Below are 20303 nucleotides of genomic sequence, written 5' to 3' on the forward strand. Positions count from 1 at the left end.
TAGAATATGGGTAAAACGTGCATGTGCAGTGCCTTTGTTTTCACATGCACATGGCGGAAAAAGCATGGCGGCGACGGAGAACGAGAAGGGAGAAAGCGGATCGCTAAATGAAACAGATGAACGTTTGTAAAAATGCTGCAACTTCAGTGGTGTGGAACTGGTTTAGCTTTCGTCCGTCAGATACACAACAAAGCACTATTTTTGGTAGCGCATGCTAGCGGGCCGCCGTTATTACCGTGTGTTTTGGAAAATAAGGCACACTTAAAATAAATCCTTTGATTTTCTGAAAAATCGGTCACCAACCAGTGGAGTCGCCCCCTGCTGGTCATTAGAAAACTTCACTTTGCAAGCCCAGAAGCTGCCTTTGTGTTTTATATACAGACATATAAAGACTCCATCTTTTCCTGTTGTTCACATTACAATAACAAGTATTGTGTGTATTAAAGCCATTAGTCTGTGCTACACAGCTCCATTATATTAAAATACATCAATCAGCCACACTGTTGGACCGGGTGACAGGTTAATTCACACACACACACACACACACACACACACACACACACACACACACACACACACACACACACACACACACACACAGTAGACTCACTCCCACATATTCTGCTCTGACGGTAGAGAAATGCATTAAAACAACAAAAGTGGATTATTGAGCTACTGAAAATAGTCCCAAGCAAGAAGCACTTTTTCTAACTGAGCAGAAAACTTCAACATTATGAATCACATCTGAACAGCAGAGAGCGTGTCAAGGCTTTTTATGCAGAAACCTTAAAGTCTTTTGTCAGGTGGCAATCAGTGTGAGTGTGTTTGTGTGTGTTCGTCAGAGGACAGATGGTAATTTAGAACACGAGGACGTGGCCAAATATAAAATAAAGGAAACACGAAGAGAAAAACAGAGGGGAGAGGAGGGGGGATAGTGTTTTTTTTCTGCATGAACGAAGGGCACCGCGGGCCTGAGTGGGCTGGAATAAGAGATACAAAGACAAAGAAGAAGAAGAAGAAAGCAGATAAAAAGAGGATGCAGGTAGGGGAAGAAAAGAGAACGAAGGGAAGAGTGTGGGTGAAAGGAAGAAGTGAGTGCGTGACCAAATAACAGACTGCATCTTGGCAGGGGGCACACACACACACACGCACACACGCACACACACACACACACACACAGAGGCGTTTTTCCATCTCTCCAGAGGACATTGCAATGACATATATTCATATCCTGCAGACTAACTTAACTTCAAACCAAGTTTTCAACTAAAGATTTAATGATAACAGAACTTTTTTCACTAAAACACAGGCAACTCCTCATAATGTGTAAAAAACCAAACGCATGTACATTTAGTGTATTTAGTTGCCTGTGTCAAGCAATGTCTGTGACACCAGGCTTGTAGATCAGGGCCTTTGTATATTTTTAGTGACGATAAAAAAGCTCATTTAATTACCATAATTACTGCTAGCTGAATCTAAAATAATTAGTAACTAAAGCTTGGCCTTAAATGCAGTGGAGTAAATGCTGAGTGCCCTGCAGGTATCGCTGCTGGAAGGACAGAAGTGGCCCGCTCAAGTCAACCTCATGTTTGACCTTTTTAAACTGTTTACTGGATGTTTCCCTGCTGCTCACCTGTGATGTCACCTACATTGACTGACCACTGCCTGCAGCTAAAGTTTGGACAATCTGGATTTTAATCTGCCCCACACTGTGCTGAGTTTGGGTCCTCTCCTCCTGTGGTTTCTAACTTCTCTGAGTGGTGTGGGGGGATTATTCAGGCCTGGCAGAGGTATGCAGCATCGGTCTGCTCTTGTTTAGTTATTTGACTGTGGTCAGGCTGGATATTCTGGGTGCTTTAATGACGCTGGTGTTGCATGATAACCCACGGCGTATTTTTCCAGACCCTAAACAGCAAAGTAACAGCAGAGCAAAGCCTAAATGACGGAGTACGTCAGTTTACACAGCCACGTTTAACGCAGCAGTCACAGCTGGGTGGCTGTGGTCGGGATGTGCTGCTTTGTACGTGACATTACATACAGATTAATGTAAATCCAGGACTGAGCCACATCTCTAAAAATCCACTTTAGTTGGATTTCAAACCACTAGAATGTGGCTGAAGTTTCCATGTGGTTTTTACTAGAGATGGACCGATCCGTTATTACGTATCGGTATCGGTCCGATACTGACCTAAATTACTGGATCGGATATCGGAGAGAAATAAAAAATGTAATCCGATCCATTAAATATCAAAAAAGCACCTCACAAAACTTGCGACATGACGTAACTCAGCTCATAACCGTAGCACGTCGGAGCAGTGTGGTCACGTGATAGAGCGGCTGTGGCGTGCAAGACTTGTTGTCTGGTTGAGTATTTGGAGCCTCGCTACCAATCCGGCATTTCATCTCCGAGGAAGTGATCCCAGAGAGAAGTGAAGCAAGTGTGTAAGTTCATATCTGAATGTTTGTAAAGCGTTCCAGCGTTAAGCTTAACAACCGATATATGGAGCGACTGCCTCTCTCTCTTCCTCTCTCTCCTGTTGCTACTTCAATCATGAAACTGATCAATGATCAGCTGATCGTCTCTCTTCTTTGTTTTTGGCCCACTTTGCACCAGAAAGAGGAAACCAGTGGCTGAACAACAGCAGCACGTTTAAGCTTGATAAGCTGTTGTTAGAATTTATTTAATATTAGTTTCTACACCAGGATCCTTTTCTACGTAGCTGATGGCTGGTAACTGTGCAGGGGCGTATCTAGCAAAGTTTAGCCAGGGGGGCCGATAGGGCATTAACAGGGAAAAGGGGGGCACAAAGACATACTTTTCTTTCTTATTCTCATTTAAAATGTCTAGCTTTTAATAAATAATTATCTGAATCTTACACCCAAAGTTTTAATCTGATGTAAACTATATAGAAGTCCATTACTGTATATAGTAACTGTTAAGTCTAATATAACCTAGTAAGCTATAGTACTTTTTCCTTTGGGAAGGTACCATCTGTGCAGTCTGCAGTTCTGTTGAAGAAAGATGTTGAATCTATTTAATTATTCTTGAAAAATAATTGATTTCTGTGCATTTTTTTAACTGCATCAAATTAAAGTTGATTACGTTGATTAAGCATCATGAGGTGGAGGGTGGGGGGTGGTTCCCTATTTTTTTTTTGCTGGGAGTTTGCAACCCTATTAGTTAGGTTGCTTAATATTTCTGCTAAGTACTCTTTAAAATACCAAAATAGGGAGGATGGAGTAGGTTTAATTTATTAGATTGATCAGTGTTGCTGAACTATGAAATATTTTGGGTGCAGTGTATTTTTTACATACAGGTATAACAGAATAGCTTTAGTGTTTTTTTTTTTACACTTGAGTTTGAACTTATACAAAATGCAGAAAGATGATAAAAAAAATTTAAAGATTAAAAAAAAGTTTTATTGATTAAAAAACACACTATATCGGATTCATATCGGTATCGGCCGATATCCAAATTTATGATCTCGGTATCGGACATAAAAAAGTGGTATCGTGCCATCTCTAGTTTTTACAGACGTCCAGATAAAAGGAACATGACTCCAATCTGAAAAATCTGATTTGGGACAACAGAGCAAAGCGTTCTACACGAGTGGAAGCAGCAGGGCCTTAATTCAATCGTGTGTTTTTGCTGTTATACTGAAAAATCAAAGCGGGCTCTTTTAATGGGACATTTAACACAATTTAGCCAAAAAAAAAAAAAAACCCACATCAAACCCCAAAACATGGGTTTAATATTTCATTCAAATGACTTTAAATACTTTTCACACACGCACAGCAGCCATGAACCTTCCAAACTTTACCTGACATAGAGGTGTTTGCCATATTACAAATGTCAGGTGTCACATGTGCTAATCCCAGATCTGCAAAAGGAGCAGCTACCACTTTAATTGTTGGGAGGCTGAAGTTACCACATTTGGACAAAAAGACTGTAAAAGAGCGCCCAGGTCTGGAAAATCAAGCTTTACACCTGTGTTCTTTATAATGACCAGCAGGTGGTGACCTCACCTGTCCCCCCCCCAAAAAAAGACTTTGGCTGTAGGGAGAACAACTAGCTTGAAGTTACCAGCTAAAACTGGTGAGGTGCTATACGAGTACAGAAGCAGCTCAGATATATAGAGGGACGTGTTGGAACAGCTTGAAAACATGAGGCTTTGAGGAAAAAACTTTGTGGTTTGAGGAAAAAGGTTGTGGAATATGTATTTTTCCCAGTCTGTAGGACTGTGTGGGTCACAAATATCCTGCATGTCTCATAATTTGGTAGATGACTGAAACTAAATGGTCAAGAAGTCCGGTGATTCCAGTTAGTGGAGGTGGAGCTTAGCAGAGAGCAACATCTGTCAATCAAAGCAGCCACGCCCCAAAAGTTACATTGTAAGCCTTAAATAAATCAGAATAGAAGACTTACAATAAAATCCTCCCACCGTGCAGATATGAAGGGGGAAACTATCGACAGAGGCCGAAGCTGTTCTGTGCATCAGTGTGCAGGCGTCTTTATTTCTATTGTAAAGACGTAATAAGCTGATCGATTTGGAGCCAGCCTCAAGTGGCCATTAGAGGAACTGCGGTTTTTAAAGTTGCTGCTCAGTCCCGGGCAGATTATGCAAAAAGTTCATGTGAGAAAGCAGATTTTGGGATCATTACCTTACAATATCAATATTTCAGTGGTGACTCTTCCCCCATGCTGCCTGCCTTCACACATCCACACACACACAGGATGTGATTAACTATCCATCCACCTGACTCTGTGTGTGTGTGAGGAGTACATAGATTATTCAGGTTATTGTAAGCAAGGCATTACATCCCAAAACCCCACCCTCCCTCCCTCTCCCCGCACGCGCGCACACACACACACACACACACACACACACACACACACACACACACACTGTGGCCTCAGTTGGCCCTGAAGCAATATGCTGAGAGGCGGGGCTGCACAGATGGCGGTATGGAGCAGGTTGTGTGTGTGTGTGTGTGTGTGTGTGTTTGTGTTTGTGTTTGTGTGTGTGTGTGTGTGTGTGTGTGTGTGTGTGAGGGAGGATCTGTGCTGACTTAAAAAACATCCATAATCAATTTGGTCTTTTACCCACTGAGATCATTCAGATGGTCTCTCCTCGCTCCCCCCGCCTCTGATCGTTTATATTTCAGTGATTCAGGGACTGATGGAGGTGCTGCTCAGGAGGTGAGGCGGGCCGTCCACTAATCACAGACCGTTCGATCCCCACACATCCAAGAGTCCCTGCTGCATGTCCGCTCACTGCTACACTCATTCTCATTCCTCAAATACTGCAGAGGCTGCAGCTTTTCTTGTGTTTTAAAATAAACACACTCTTTGTCAGCCTTTAAAGTAGGGCTGCACGATTAATCGTTAGAAAATCGCGATCTCGATTCATACTTGTGTGCGATCTCATTTCCAAATGAAAACGATTAAAAAAAAAAAAAGACGACGACGATTGTACCGCGTTTTGATCCGGGACGTAATCTGCATGAAAACAAGCGCTCACTCTTCCTGCTCAACAAATGACAAGGGCGGAGCCTTATACTACGTGATACAGAAGCTGGCTGCTAAAATTGGCAGGGAAAAAACAACGGAGAGCAGGTCAGGGATGATGAGAAAGTGACTGGAGAAAATCCGTCCCGGTCAACCACCCAAACATCAATAACGGGAACCTTATACAGCGCTTCCCCATACCCGGCGAACTCCCGCAGGCACAAAGAAATTACGGAGGCTATTACTTATCACCTGACTCCCATCAACACTGTGCAAAACGAGGGATTTAGGAAAATGATCAACACCCTAGACAAACGCTACACAGTGCCGCCCCGCAACTATTTTTCTATTGTTGCACTACCTGCTCTATACACGCAGTGTCGAGCAACGGTGGAGACGGAATTTCAAGCAGTACAACATTTTGTGGTAACGACAAAATGTGAGACATTTGTTGTTTTTATGTTTATTTATTGTTTTTATGTTCAGTCTCAACTGTTACGAAGTTGATGTGCAGTTAATAAGCGCAATAAATATTTATACTGGAAAAGAAAATCGTGAGAGAATCGTGATCTCAATTCTAAGCAAAAAAATCGTGATTCTCATTTTATGCAAAATCGTGCAGCCCTACTTTAAAGTCAAAATCAAGCCTTTGTAAAAAATCTACAATACCAAAAAAAAAAAAAAAACTGAGGAAGAATCAGACTCAGAAGAAAGGAGGAGGGGGAGGAAGAGGCTCAGAGAGTTGACTGGCTGGAAAATGACCAGCTAAACAAGTATCAACCAGCTCTTCAAAGACTCTGGAGGTTTGGAGGTTGACTGACACGAGAAAAGATCAGCTCGGGCTTTACTGGACAAACTGGGTCGTGATCGTGGTCTCGCCTGCACTCACTGTCAGACCGAACCAGCGTCACAGCCTCTCTGCTTTTTCTCTGTCACGTAACTCTGACCTTTATCAGAGAAGTCTTTCAAAATAAAACAATTCAACTCATGATCGTGACATTTTCTGGTAGACAGTTATTTTACAGACACATATTTATAACATCCTGAATATCCACTTGTTTTTATTTGTTTATCACTGCAAAAAAAAAACATTTATAATTCATGCCTTAAAGGTTTCTGTTACACTCAGCTGTAATCATCCGATTTAATTCAACACATAAAAAAGAAAACTCAAACTGTCTGTTTCATCTCCCGTGTGTTTCTGTTCTTGTAGTTTTTATTTTGTTTTCAGGTTTGCTTGGTTTTCACGGAGCACCGGTCCTGTCACTTTGAGTTCAGATTAAATGGTTCACTATGACTCCTGAGATGAATCTGAGTTTCATATAAGGTCGGGAGGAAAATGATCTAATCGAAGACAAAAATCTAGCCTCAGATTCATGTGCTGCACTTCTTTACGCTTTTAAAATCACACGGTGTAACAGAGCAGAAGAGAATCAATCTCAAGCAAAGGACCAGGATGTTTTTATAGTGAGGAATCCAAACCACACAGCGACACATTAATGACTAACCTCGTGTTGTGGATAGATGATCTAAGATGTTCTCTTGACTGCTGTTTGGTCCATTTTCAGTCTGTTTTTACTCCCATATGACGGCATTTTTCTGCACATCGGGGGCCCTCAAAAATGAACTTTCACTTTTTTTGAAACTTTTAGTGTTTGTTTAACTTAAGGAAAGGGTTGTGTGGACCTGGAAATTAATGACAGCAGACCTACCAAAAGAAAACAAAGGTGAACATTTTCATGATATAACAGTAAAAATAATAAGTCTGAGTCTGCAGATTCTGATATGCCAGAAGTTTCTGATTTTCTGAATACAGTATACTTTTTAACTCCTCAGAAAAAAACATCACTTTGTGCTTTTTCTGCACTGATATATGTCTGCATTTTCTTACTATTTTCGTTTAACAAAAATGAAAATAATTGGTATAAATGAATAAAAACTTGGACTTTCTGTAACAGTCAGTAACATAGTAACAGTCTGAGCTTGTGTTTGTACACTGAAATAAAAGTTATCTCAAGACTCTGAGTCAAATTGAGGGTTTCTGTATGTACGTGTGTGTGTGTGTGTGTGTGTGTGTGTGTCTGTGTGTCTTTATTGGATTTTGTAGGGTGTGTTTTGGCATGCCACATAAAGCGTCTTTGGAGTCCTTGTTGTTGGGGATTATTCTTTAGTTGAATGTCCTCGATCGTTAGCCACACACACACACACACACACACACACACACACACACACACACACACACACACACAGCTCTACATAATCAATACTGACATGGATTACAAGGTCACATTAAGACCCCCAGCAGGGAGACCTGCTATCTCTGACCTTAACACCACACATGCAAATAAACTGTGGAAGGAAAGCTGAACGAGACTGAACTTGAGGATTTTGGTTTCTGTGGTTCCACTTTCTCCCCTGTGTGTTTCCTCTAGCTCTGCAGCACCTCTGCTTCAGTAAAACTGACATTAGTAGATGAATCAATACCATTCGACACGTAGAAGAGGAGGTTTGATGACAGTGTTCAAAGTTTTTGGGAGGTTTACTTTTTGTTTAAACAAGAATCTCCAGCTCATGTAGCTGTTAGAGCTGCAGGCAGGTCACATCAACAGTATTAAAACAATATCACTGAAATCTGCACTCCTATTCCTCACTAACTGGAAACAGCAGAGAAACAAACATTATTTAAACTGTTGATTTTGACACACACAAAGGTGTTTTTACCAGGTGTTTCAATCAGCTGTCTGATCTTGAATAACCTCAACCATTTATTTTTACTGGATTATATGTTGTATATATAAATATATTCTGGTAATATTGCTGCACAGCCTTCATACAAATACTGGCTTCACATAAAGGCCTCAGCAAACCAAGATGCCAGCTATTACACCATTTAGTCAGATTAAAATAATCAAGATTTAATCTTTTGTGGTCACGCTTTGAGTTTGACACGAGTCCAAAACGGTTGTTAAAGTGTAAACTGTAGGAAAATATATGTGTTCCCGTCTTTGTTCTGCAGATACCTGTAGCTGTGAGTCACCGTCTGATGGATCAACCGTCTGAGGTCAGTTTGGTTTTATGGGAAAAGTGGGCGGCTGGAGGAGGAACAAACAGGAAGTAACTACCACACCGTCAGAGGCCTTAAAGATAAAGCTAAGAAACAGGAGTCTGCAGCCATGGATTTGAGAAAAATGCACTTTTTAGTCTTCATTGGCGCTGGCTGTGAATGCATTATCAGCAATCAATACTGATGAAGCAGTATTGATTGCTGTCACAGAAGAACGTGGAGGTAAAATCGGTTTACAGTTAACACAAAGCAGAAGAAAGAGGATGAGGAGCACGACAGAAGTCCGACTCTGTCCGACATCATAGCAGAGGTGTGAATCAGAGAGGCTGTCGCTGGTCAGTGTCGACTCACTGGCTGCGACTGAATGGCCATTCAAAGCAAACTCTGTGAGCTTTACAAGCTGGAAGAGCTGGAAAACTACAAGACATGAGGGAAGAGACGGGACAGAAGGACATGTGCGTGAATGTGACTGACTGATGACGGCGGTGATGCTGGCCGGTGAGTTGCTTAATGAGAAATCTGAACTGTCTGGGTCTGAACTCCTCAAATATGATTTGTGAAGGAGGTAACTTTGCAATCAGAGTAGCTCCAGCAGAGCGAGAGCCTTTCAGGTCAGTGTCAGTCCCAATGAAACTTTCATTCACATCATATCAATAATTTAACCTTGTGCAGATACTTCAGCATTAGGTTACAGCGCATCAGATACATGCTTCAGTTACATCTCTTTCTTTCAGCTGTACTGTGACTAGGGATGGGTATCGTTTAGGTTTTATCCGATACCGGTGCCAAACCGGTACTTTTGAAACGGTGCCGGTGCTTAAGCGGTGCTCAAACCAGTGCTTAAAGAATGGAGAACACCAACTTTGTCCAAAAACCTCTCATGTTCAGCTGTTTTTTTGTAAAAAGATAACAATGTTAGCCTTTTCTGCAGCTATGGGGCATATATGGTATCACTCTTGGCTGGAAGCAGTGCTTAAACAATGGAAAAAACACAAACTTTATCCAAAGACCTCTCATGTTTAACTGTTTTCCACTTTTTCTTTGGTCATTTTAGCCTTTTTGGCCAGGGTGAAGGGAGCATCTGCCATCAAACAAGAAGACAGCCGCATGTAGCTATGATGATGTTTGCTAGTTCACCTTACATGCATTAATGTAATAACGTGGTTAGCCTACTCAACGTAAATTACACACGAACAACATTACGCTACTCACGCAAAGAACGGCTGCTGCTGCCATCATCATCCGTCATCATTTCTGCTACACTGGCAGGGCTAGGGGCCAGGACTCTATTCTTCGGGTTTTTGGGGGATGTTGCTCCGGGTCCGATAACAGGCACCACACCCGCAGTAGATGTGCACGGAGTGAGGTCTCGCAGCAAGCTATCAAATACGGCGCATTTCTCGGCTTTTAAAAAAAACGCTATGCGTCGCCAGGTGTTTCATCGGATTTGAGGTGTTACCTCCTTTGACAGTATCACAGTATCAGCTTAAAGCACTTGTTGCAGGCTGCTGAGTTTGCATATTTTGCTGTGAAGTACAGCCATACATTTGACCGGTCCTCCTTGGGCATTTTTAATCTGTAGCTCTGCTCTAAAAGAACGTACGTACCTGGACCCACCTACTATCCTCGGAAACGTAAAATGATTGGCTAGAATCTAAAGTGTATCACAGCTCAGGAAAAAAAGCACCGAAATAAAGCACCGAAATGTGCGCTGCTTTTCGGTCTGGTTACTACCGTTTATGTCAGAACCGGTGCCATGATGGCACCGGATACCGGTACCCATCCCTAACTGTGACTATTTGCCAAGCATTTTGAGATGAATAAATACCCGAGTGTTTAATCATCTGCCTCAGCAGTGAGCTGCACATCCTGTGGTAGAACTCTTTGACTGCCTCGGCGAGCAGCAGAGAAAACGCATCAGCCAAGAGTTCGTCCACGGCAACATAAGCGTATTATTTATAATTGTCACCAGTGGTATTGTTTTCATTTAATAAGGCGTAGGTGCACTTTATTGCTCGCATACACAGCGCTGTGCTATCACCACAAACACGATCAAACTCTGTGGGAAACTATTTTTTGACTCTATGGACCCTGATGTGATGCTGGTGCCCACTGTAGAACCAGTTCAAAGCTTAAAACTATAATAAAAAACTGGTGTTGGTGTCAAAAGGGTGGAACCAGCAGTCTACCATTAAATCTTTGGGCCCAAAGTCAAACACACTGACACCAGTGGAGACAAACTGAACTACGATTGGCGGACGCAGCCCACAGATCCTGCCTGCTGTGATTTTCCTCCAATGGAAATGACCTCAACTTCTGTTAGCAGCACTGCGTAATAATCAGTTCTGATTCATGTAGAAATGCAGGCTGACTCTGTGCACAGCACCACGTTGGCGGAAATGAAATAGAAGATGTGAAGTGACACAGCTGACTAATAATACAGCAACAGAATGAGGAGAGAGGAAGAAGAGGGCAACGACCGGGCTGAAGCTCCGAGAGCCAAAGTGAAGACAGCCTCAAAACGCTGGCGTAAAGCATCGGATGCATTCCCAGGGTGCACTGCAGCACCTTCAGTGGAAAGTCCATCCTCTAATGACGAGGCTTAATGCACACACACTATAAATTCAGTCAATACCTCAGATACACACTGCACCTTTTACGGTACCATGACTGATATTAATGAACACACTGGAAAACATGATGTGAGGCATAAACATGATGGATACATCACACACACACACACACACACACACACACACACACACACACACACACACACACACACACACACACACACACCCTGCAGTGGAGATAAATCAGTCGTGACGTCCAGTAGATTAGAGTCCAAAGAAGGCAGCTTCTGCTGGTCAATACAAAGCTGTGTGTGTGTGTGCGTGCGTGCGTGCGTGCGCGTGTGCGCGCGCGTGTGTTTCACAGTGGGTGGAGAGTGTATTCATTCCTATTTATAAACAGACAGCAAATGTTTTCTCTCCATTCTCTTACTGTTTGCTTTTTTCACAGAATAAACTCTTTGACACAGCGAGTCGTCTCCCTCTATGTCCCTCGCAGGCTCTCTTACTTTGCAGCTCACATCTTTCTCTGCTTCACACGGCTTCATCAAACATGTCAACACCACAAACAAAAAATCCCAGTAAAGGTTCACTCTGACTTTCCACTTCACGCAAGTCAAAAAACTTTATTAAAGTGTCAGGAAACTGTGGACAAACAGAATCGTGCTGTAAAGTGCATTTTATTTATACGGGACACTAAAATAATTTTTTTAGTTATAACTGTTGTTGCAGATTATAGTATGTCTGTAAACTTTAATTTTCACTTTAATACTGTAATTTTACAGGATCAAACATGAAAGAATAGCAGAAGCATGGACGACAGCCTCAGTTTCTCCCTCTTTGTCACGCTTTTCTTGTCTTCTTTTTCCTCACTTCAGTCGTCGCTGCGTTAAATCTGCCTGGAAAGTTTTCTGCTTGAAGCTACTTATCATGTGAATGTGTGTCTGTGTGTGTGTGAGCGTGTTTTCATATCTTTGTGGGGACCAAAATCCTGGTCCCCACAAGTTTGAAGGCATTTTTGAGTCTCAAAACGTGCTTTTAGTGTCAGGGTTATGGTTAAGAGTAAGGGTTAGTAAGGGTTAGGGAATGAATTGTGTTAATTAGATGTCCCCAAGATATGAATACCTGACATATGTGTGTGTGTGTGTGTGTGTGTGTGTGTGTAAGACAGAAGAAATCATTTGTGAAGAAAGATTTTTAAAAGGACTGGATGAAAAGAAGATTGAGGGAGGAATGTGTCCAGCCTGAAGGATCCAACAAAGAGCATGAAAAGCGAGGAGCAAGACAAAAAAAGGAGTACAAAACAGGGAGGGGGGGGGGGGGGGAGTAAGAGAGACACTACAGAGGGGGAAGGGGGAAGTGGGGTCAGAGGAAAATAAAGAGGGGAGGATCAAACAGGAGAGAGATCCGAGCAGAAAACCGGGAGAATTTACACAAAACCATTTCTCAGTGGAAAAACTCGGAGAGTTCACGCTCTGCTCCCTCACGGTGTGATGAACTGCTTTCGCCCTCTTCATCTTTCCACTGCTATCGGCTTTCTTCTTCTACCATCCATCACCCTGTTTTCATCTTATTTTTTTCATCTGAAACAAGAAATTAATGAAGTGCCGCCAGAAATGTAACGAGTCCTTTCCCCAAACATGAATTTTGGTCACATTTGAAACATATTTCTCTTGATTTGCTGCTTTGTTTGGTTTTAAAAAATATAAACCAATCTAATGTTTGGGTTTTGGACACCACCTCGCCACCACATTTAGACCAAATTCTGACACATTACTAAACAATTAAGTTAAGCCGGTCTTCACTGATCCTCGCAAGGAAATTCATTCAGTACATTTAATCCTCCCTCAGTCTGAGGAGCAGCGGGAGGCCACAGAGGAGCGTACGGGGTTAAACTCCAGCGCTAAGTGAGTGCCTTTGTCATGGGAGAATCAAACCTAGCTTTGTTTTAGCACGCATTTGATGGCGGGAAAAATAACCTCTCTAAGGAAACCTGTGCATGAATGGTGCTCCTTTGACTGGATTTAATCCCGGGACTTTTTCACTGAGTCACCACACTGATGGACCAATCCAGGAAAAGTACGGCTGCAGCCCTTCAGTCAGTGTCCAAACCAAGTTGAGACCTTATTATGTCAGCGATATGTTCACAAAGATGTGATGAGCATCACTCAGCCCAAAGCAGGACTCTACAAGACTAGCTTTGCATAATCAACAGTTAAAAATAAACCCCATTTATTTCATTCTGCGCCTTGATGCAGCTGCTTAGTTCAGTTGTTTTAGCTCCTCCCCCTTTAAGTTTAGCTGCCCCTCAAAACTAAAAAACAAATTAGGGATGTCCGCTCTCACTGACGTCATACAGATCCAAACAGAGCAGCCAAATGTATGTTTACAGGAACATCTGCCACTCCAACAGTACAAATGTGACAGAAAATAGAGAAAACCCAGCAGGTCCCGTTTAAAACAAGACGACACTAAAATACCCAGGACCCCTGCACTTCACAGAGTACAGTTCGTATCAGGACAGATTCAGGAAGATTTTACTCTGTTACCCTTTCAGCCACCTCTTTTTTGTAAGCCTATAGTTCAAATACTCACACAGAGCTTGCACACACACACACACACACAGAATGATGCAGTGCATAAAAAATGCATGGCAAACCCGCCGAGTCGCTCTCATCAGCGCAGTAACCCCACCCTATTACCATCCCCCCTTTTCTCCACCTAAACACAGCACACACACAGGTGTGCTGATGGGGGGCAGGGGGTCTGTCTCCATCCCTGACATACCAGCTGTGTAACTCCGCCCCTGCCAATGCAATAAATAATGAAGGGTGCAGTGCACGCTGGGAGCCGTCAGACCAGAAATGCAGAATCCCGTTACAGCCAACTCACATATGAAGTCCTCTGGTTTCCCTCAGTGAACCACAACTGCAAACACTGATGCACTGCTCAAACATCCGATGCACTGCTCAAACATCTTCTTTGTGACAAACGACCTCATGAACATCGTGCCTGCAGGCTAACCTGCACCAGAATGGGAGTTACTAAGGAAACAGTTTCTGTTTCAAATAATAATGTCCGGCTTTATGTTTGAATTTAGCCAGAAGTGCTGCAGAGGTGGACCGACACCCGACCTGGACGGCCCCTGGCGTGCTCTAACTCGCTCTCTCTAAGCTGCTGCTGTCTCACTAGTATACACAGGCAGGCTTCAAACATGTGAACCTAAAGGTATGCAAACAGGTAGCGCTGGCTAAAGATGCAGAACTGCATCCACTCAGGGAACAGAAGACACGGTGGTGTTAACTCTCACATATCAGATGGAGTGGGGCTCGGGTGGAGCGGAGGGAGCAGATAGATTAAATAAATCGACCTGACTCAGAGTAAAAACCTCTGACAGCTGTTTGGAGCTCAGGACTCCTGAACATGTGGAACTAATGATTTAACATGCCACAGTTCACCTGTCTCAGCTGTGGAAAGCAGACTGTGACTTTCTATTAACACCCAACTGATTCTCTCTCTCAGCAATAATTGATCGAATAATTGACGGAGCCACTGCTGCTGTGTCACGTGCAAACTCGCTCGATCTGGAGACGCGTATGGATCCCGAGAAGCTGCAGGGATTTAATAATTTCAAAAAGCTGGATCCAAGAAACGGCTTCTGCTCCTGTTAACACTTTTTCATGCCAGGGTTAGGCTCCATTCACTGCCACTGATAACCTCTTGCACACAGATCCGTGCACTAAGCGCTGTATCCGTGTATCCCGAATTATCCAAAGAGTCGCATATATGCCTCCACCTGCTTGCTTAAATTTCACATTCTCGCTCTTTACTGCATCTTCACAGTGAGCTGAAGTGGTGAAACAAAAGCTATGACAGCAGGTAATTCATTCAGCATCCGACACAAGTGTGTGTGTGTGTGTGCACAGAGATTAGCTGCACACACTCCCTGAGTCTGGTTGTGTGTTCTCTGTTTGCTCCGTCAGTAGGAATTGTGTTTAGGGTGTGGACCGTGTGCGCAGACTGTGTTTCACAGACAATCTGGCAGCCTGGTTAATGGAAAAGCATACAAAACTTACAGATGCTTCTACTCTAGTGATTCATAATAAAGTTTAAGGGTCACACACGTTATCGGGAAAAACAGCAAACCAGGATACCACCTGGGGAAACAGGAATGTCGGCAGTAATTCTAATTGGTGCTGAAACATGGAAAAAACCTGATGTTAAGACTGAAAAAAATCTGTTTCAATCTCTGCCTTGAAAAAACAAAGCATTTACACGGCCAAATCACAACAGCAATCACCTCCAAGTTCTTTATAAGAGCCTACAACGACACAGAGAAAACCACAACAATCAAACAGCCTCTGTGTGCAAACACTTGGTGACAGTGGGAAGTAAAAACTCCCTTTTAACAGGAAGAAACGTCTCTGGGAATATATCCGTGGCCCAAGGTGACAACAGTAAAATGAGCTGCTTGTGTCTAAAATATGAACGCTGTAGTGATTTAAAGAACAAAGATTGGACACAAGAGGAGAGAAAGCTGCTAAAACAGAGAGAGTGATGCTTTAGAAGCGAAAACTGCAGCCACATCACTGCTGGAGGAAAAGGACAAAATACATCTGAGCCAAGAACAGGATGATATGAGACCTACAGTCAAATATGCTTCCTCGAGTGCGTAAATCCATCCTGTTGTGAAGCATTAAAGGGGTGGAAATCCATCCAATACCTGCTTAAAATCAAGCAGGAATTACTAATATCTATAAGGAGAACTGATAATCACACTGGCATCAATAAAATCCTACCAGCAGAGTTCAAACCAGCCACGCTTACCTGTTAACGTGATGTGTGGCTCGCTCCTGTCACAGAAAGGCAGAGACTCCTGCAGCCTGCACACAAACAGAGAGAGCGCCGTTAACACTGGCCGTCACATGTCGTCCTTTTAAATGAGCCACAACTTATTAACTGTCATTTCACTCATCCCACCTGCTCAGAAGGCAGAGTTAAATCTGTCAATGACTGCCACACGGCTCATAATCCTCTTATTAACAACGCTGTCAGACTTTGACAGAGCTCATCATTAGGGTGCAAAAGGTGAGCAGGCCAGCAGTGGCAGTACTTCTGGCTTATTAGTGTTTTATGACGCTAAATTCAATCTCATCTCCACAGTCCTGAAGTCAACAGAGCGGAAAGAGAAGGAAATGACTGCGCAGCACTTTAATGCCACCGAGGAACATGAATGACGTGAAACGAGACGAAATTAGAGTAAAAGATTTTCAGCAGTTTGGTGGGAAATGATGAGCAATCTGTTGAAAAGCAGAAGAACCTTGAGTTTATGAAGAAGTTAGGGGTGCCACGATACTCGTATCGATATTGAACCGTTCGATACAGTGCTTTCGGTTCGGTACGCATATGTATCGAACAATACAACATTTTTAATTTATTTTATCAACTTTCCTTCTGACGATGCTGTCTGTGTTGAGCGCTCAGTGGATCTGCGCTCGACAGTGCAGCCTAGGCGGAGTAGTCGAACGCAGATTCACTGAGCGCAGGGCAAGCTAGCGAGACAGAAGTTAAGCTCTCGTTGCAACATGGCAAATTGAACCTCCCCCACCCTCATTCAGATCTGCCGTTTGGAACTATTTTGGTTTTCATGTGACGTATGACCAGGAAGGTAAGCGCGTCATGGACAAAAGTAAAACAGTATGTTGGATGTGCCACGCAATGCTCAATTACATGGGTGGGAACTAGTGTGTTAGCGCAGTTAGCTCGTTAACGTGTTGACACCGTCCAGTCCCACGCACAGGGCGATCCGCGGTAGCTCGTTAACGGAGATTTGCCGTGTTGTGGCGTTAACGTCATTTCAACGAGATCAACGCTGACAGCACTAGTGGGAACACAACGAATATGACTGCACATTTACTCCGACATCATCCCAGTGCAAAGACAAGTGGAAGCAGACAAAAACAACAAGCATGCATGCTACAAACTTTACCCGAGTCATTTAGACAGCCGTTAGCACAGGATTCTCCTTATGGGGACCTGATATGTTTAATATGCTGCTGAGAATATAGCCCAGAAGAAGCGTATAGTATAGCTTTTATTTTGGAAAGAGCCATTTCTCTGTAATAAACTCTCTTTTCCAAAGATGAGTGATTTTTTTGATCAGATATATTTATTTTTTTTATTACTTTGTTGTTTCAGCAACATTACATTTAAAAACTGTACTTTTGAGTTAAAATATATATTTATAATTTTAATAAATGACAAATTAAAAAGGCATGAACATTTTTTTTTGTATCGAAAAAATATCGAACCGTGACACCAAAGTATCGAACCGAACCGAACCGTAAATTTTGTGTATCGTTGCACCCCTAGAAGAAGTGTAACGATGTAGTTCAATATTAACTGTGTTTTCAGCCCTTTCACTTTACACCAGAAAAGCCTTCAGACCTTAAATGTGGGAATATTTCAGACGAGTATGCGTCTAAGTGTTTGTGCTCATTTCCTGCTCCATATTTGTATTCTTGGGACTCCATTTGAGAAGATTTCTTGTATCTTATTCTGGGCCTTGGTTCAGCCCCTCAGTTCAGACTTTGCAGTACTGTGGCAGAGTTTACAGTCATGTCCTGATTAAATCTAGCTGACTGTTACTGGGATACATCAAAGATAGCAGACATCAGGTTATACTGGATGCTGCTCATTAGATTCACTGCATTCTTCCTTTTATTCTGGCTTTATAGTGTCTAAGGTTGGAAATCAGCCTATATCTCATGAAACACTGAATCCAGTTGGCAGCACAGGTCAGCTGATCGCAGCCGGAAGATCAAAAAAGATAATGTGATTTATTTCTAGTAATTTTTCCCCCATGCTGCACCGCTACACCTGCCAAACTTTAACCCCCCCTCAGACGTGTCATTGCCCCATGCCAGGGGTTAACGTGGGTCAGAACGGCCACTGGGCTTGCACTAAGTTGACATAAACCATGCACAGGTGTGGACAGGTGCTTCTCTTTCCTTTTGCTCCATCTTTCAGCAGATGGAGTCCACATGGCATCACACAAACAGTGCAGGCTTTTAGAGAACAGGACGCCATTTGTGTGCACGCAGGAAGGACAAACAAAAGGAGGTCAGCCCTGCAGCTGTTCACACATTCACACCTTACTGTGACAAAACACACACAGGCCTGCCTGCACACACACACACACACACACACACACACACACACACACACACACACACACACACACACACACACACACACACAGTGTAATGGAATGGCAGCAGTCAGAAGGTCACATCCATGCAGCTCTAGATTACAGCTTATTAAGCTGTTTCTAATCTCTGATTAACGCAACATGCAGCCACCTGCATACGTGGCTGTGCCACCTGGACGGCGTAAGCTGTTGCTAATCATGCACATACATCCCCTCACTAAGCTACAGGTACAGGTGAGCTGGAGTTTCCTCACACTAACACGCAGCTTATTGTCCGATGGTTTTATCTGGGCTCACTTATAGCAGCAGGTTCAAACCAGGTGACTGACCAGAGAGCTGGAGGGACATAAAACAGAGGACATGCAGTGGCCTGGTGTGAATTTGAGCAGCTGTAATATAAAAGCAGGAAAGAGCTGACTGAAAGCCACTCATCAGGTTTGTTTATATAGACCATTTTCATTTTCTCTAATCACACTATAGCACATCGGTGTCCAGTGTATCCCAGTACATCCTCTGATTGGTGTATTCAGGGAGGATTCATCCACAGACTCAGCACCCTAGACTGTATATTTGTAACCTGGATCACAGGTTGATGTGTTCCAAATGAACATATTAGACCAAAAAAATGGATGGCAGCAAATCATTGGCTGCCCAGTGATTGCACTGAATATTTTCTGCTTTCAGAGACTGACCACAAGTAGTTGCAGTGACCAGCTACCTCCAGTATTAAGCGCAAGGTGACTGCACAGGTGACTCGGCAGGAGGCGAGCTGTCTCCAAACACTCACAGCCTGACTCAGACTGGCTGTAATCACAGGTTTACAAACTGCCATGTCATTTATAAATGCAGAATCCCAACACGTGACAACCCGAATCAGCTGATGAGCCCAACTCGTCTGTGACACGTCTCTTTGAAATAGGAGACTTGAGTCAAACGGTTGTTGTTCTCGTTATGTTCCTAGGTAAGAGCAAAGCTCTCATCTCTCATGTCCCTATATAATTTTTCAGTTAAACTGTCGTCCTGCGGGCACTATGTCACTATTTGTGGAGGAATTTCTGTTCAATACCTCTGAGGTTAGCCCGATAAATTGACTTTTGCTGTTCATTCACGGCTGAAGCAACAACAACACGAAGCTCAGCCTGAAAATCCACCGAGTTGCTCTCTAAACTTCTGACCGTCTGTCCGCGTCCGTCAGATGAAACAAACACATACGAGTCAGATGACTCGTGCATGAAATGTGTTTGGCAGAAAAATGTGAGAGTAGTTCTGTTTCGTGGCCGCACGCCTAGTTATTCCCGCTGAGCATGATGACATGTGCTGACAGCTAATGGAGATGCTCACAGGAAAATATGTCAGAACTTCAGGCTAGCTTCACCAGGGTTAGATTTTTTTCTTTATCTTTAGTTTAGTTTAGTTTTAGTCTTTTTAATTATTATTATACGGGGATTATTTGTCAGAAAACAACGATAGACATTACAATACAAAAACACTTTGTGAAGGCAGTCATGCAGGAATAATTCACTTTTTTTAGTCCAGCTTTTTTTCCTTCTACAGTTTACTAAAATATGTTACTTTAGCTGACTGTAATAAAAGCCATAAAAAACAGCATTCATTCACCCAAAGAAACTTTAAATTGCTCTAGGTTAATATTCATGTCTAACCTCAGAATTTACCACCTAATGGGCAGTTTTCCCCACATCTTTATTATAAAAGAAACACAAAGGTAATGCATGCTTCTGAATAGGGCTGCCACGATTACGTCAACTATCAAAATCGTCGACGACTAATTTAATAGTTGACGTGTCGTTTGAAGCTTTGTCAGATCCTGAAAGACGCAGGAATAAGTAGTAGGATTTGAGAATGTAATAACGGACTGAAACAGAAGATGGCAGCGCTGCATGTACAAGGATGCCAGCTGCCGTTAAACCCCAAAGAAGAAGAAGCTGTGTC

General features: G+C 42.9%; 1 protein-coding gene across 3 annotated transcripts in view; it reads right to left on the minus strand.

The window, feature by feature from the left end:
- pak1 (p21 protein (Cdc42/Rac)-activated kinase 1) overlaps window positions 1-20303 on the minus strand; it is a 76992-nt gene that overhangs the window by 40789 nt on the left and 15900 nt on the right. The window contains exon 2 of one of the 3 annotated variants that reach the window (XM_084949716.1): window positions 15971-16026. The exons of the other annotated variants lie outside the window; for them this stretch is intronic. The gene's annotated coding sequence lies outside the window, so the exon portion shown is untranslated. The remainder of the gene's footprint in view (window positions 1-15970; window positions 16027-20303) is intronic. 3 annotated transcript variants of the gene reach the window in all.

Source organism: Perissodus microlepis, chromosome 14 (genome assembly GCF_051167445.1).
Source record: "Perissodus microlepis isolate ML-2025 ecotype Zambia chromosome 14, ASM5116744v1, whole genome shotgun sequence".
Classification (NCBI taxonomy): domain Eukaryota; kingdom Metazoa; phylum Chordata; class Actinopteri; order Cichliformes; family Cichlidae; genus Perissodus; species Perissodus microlepis.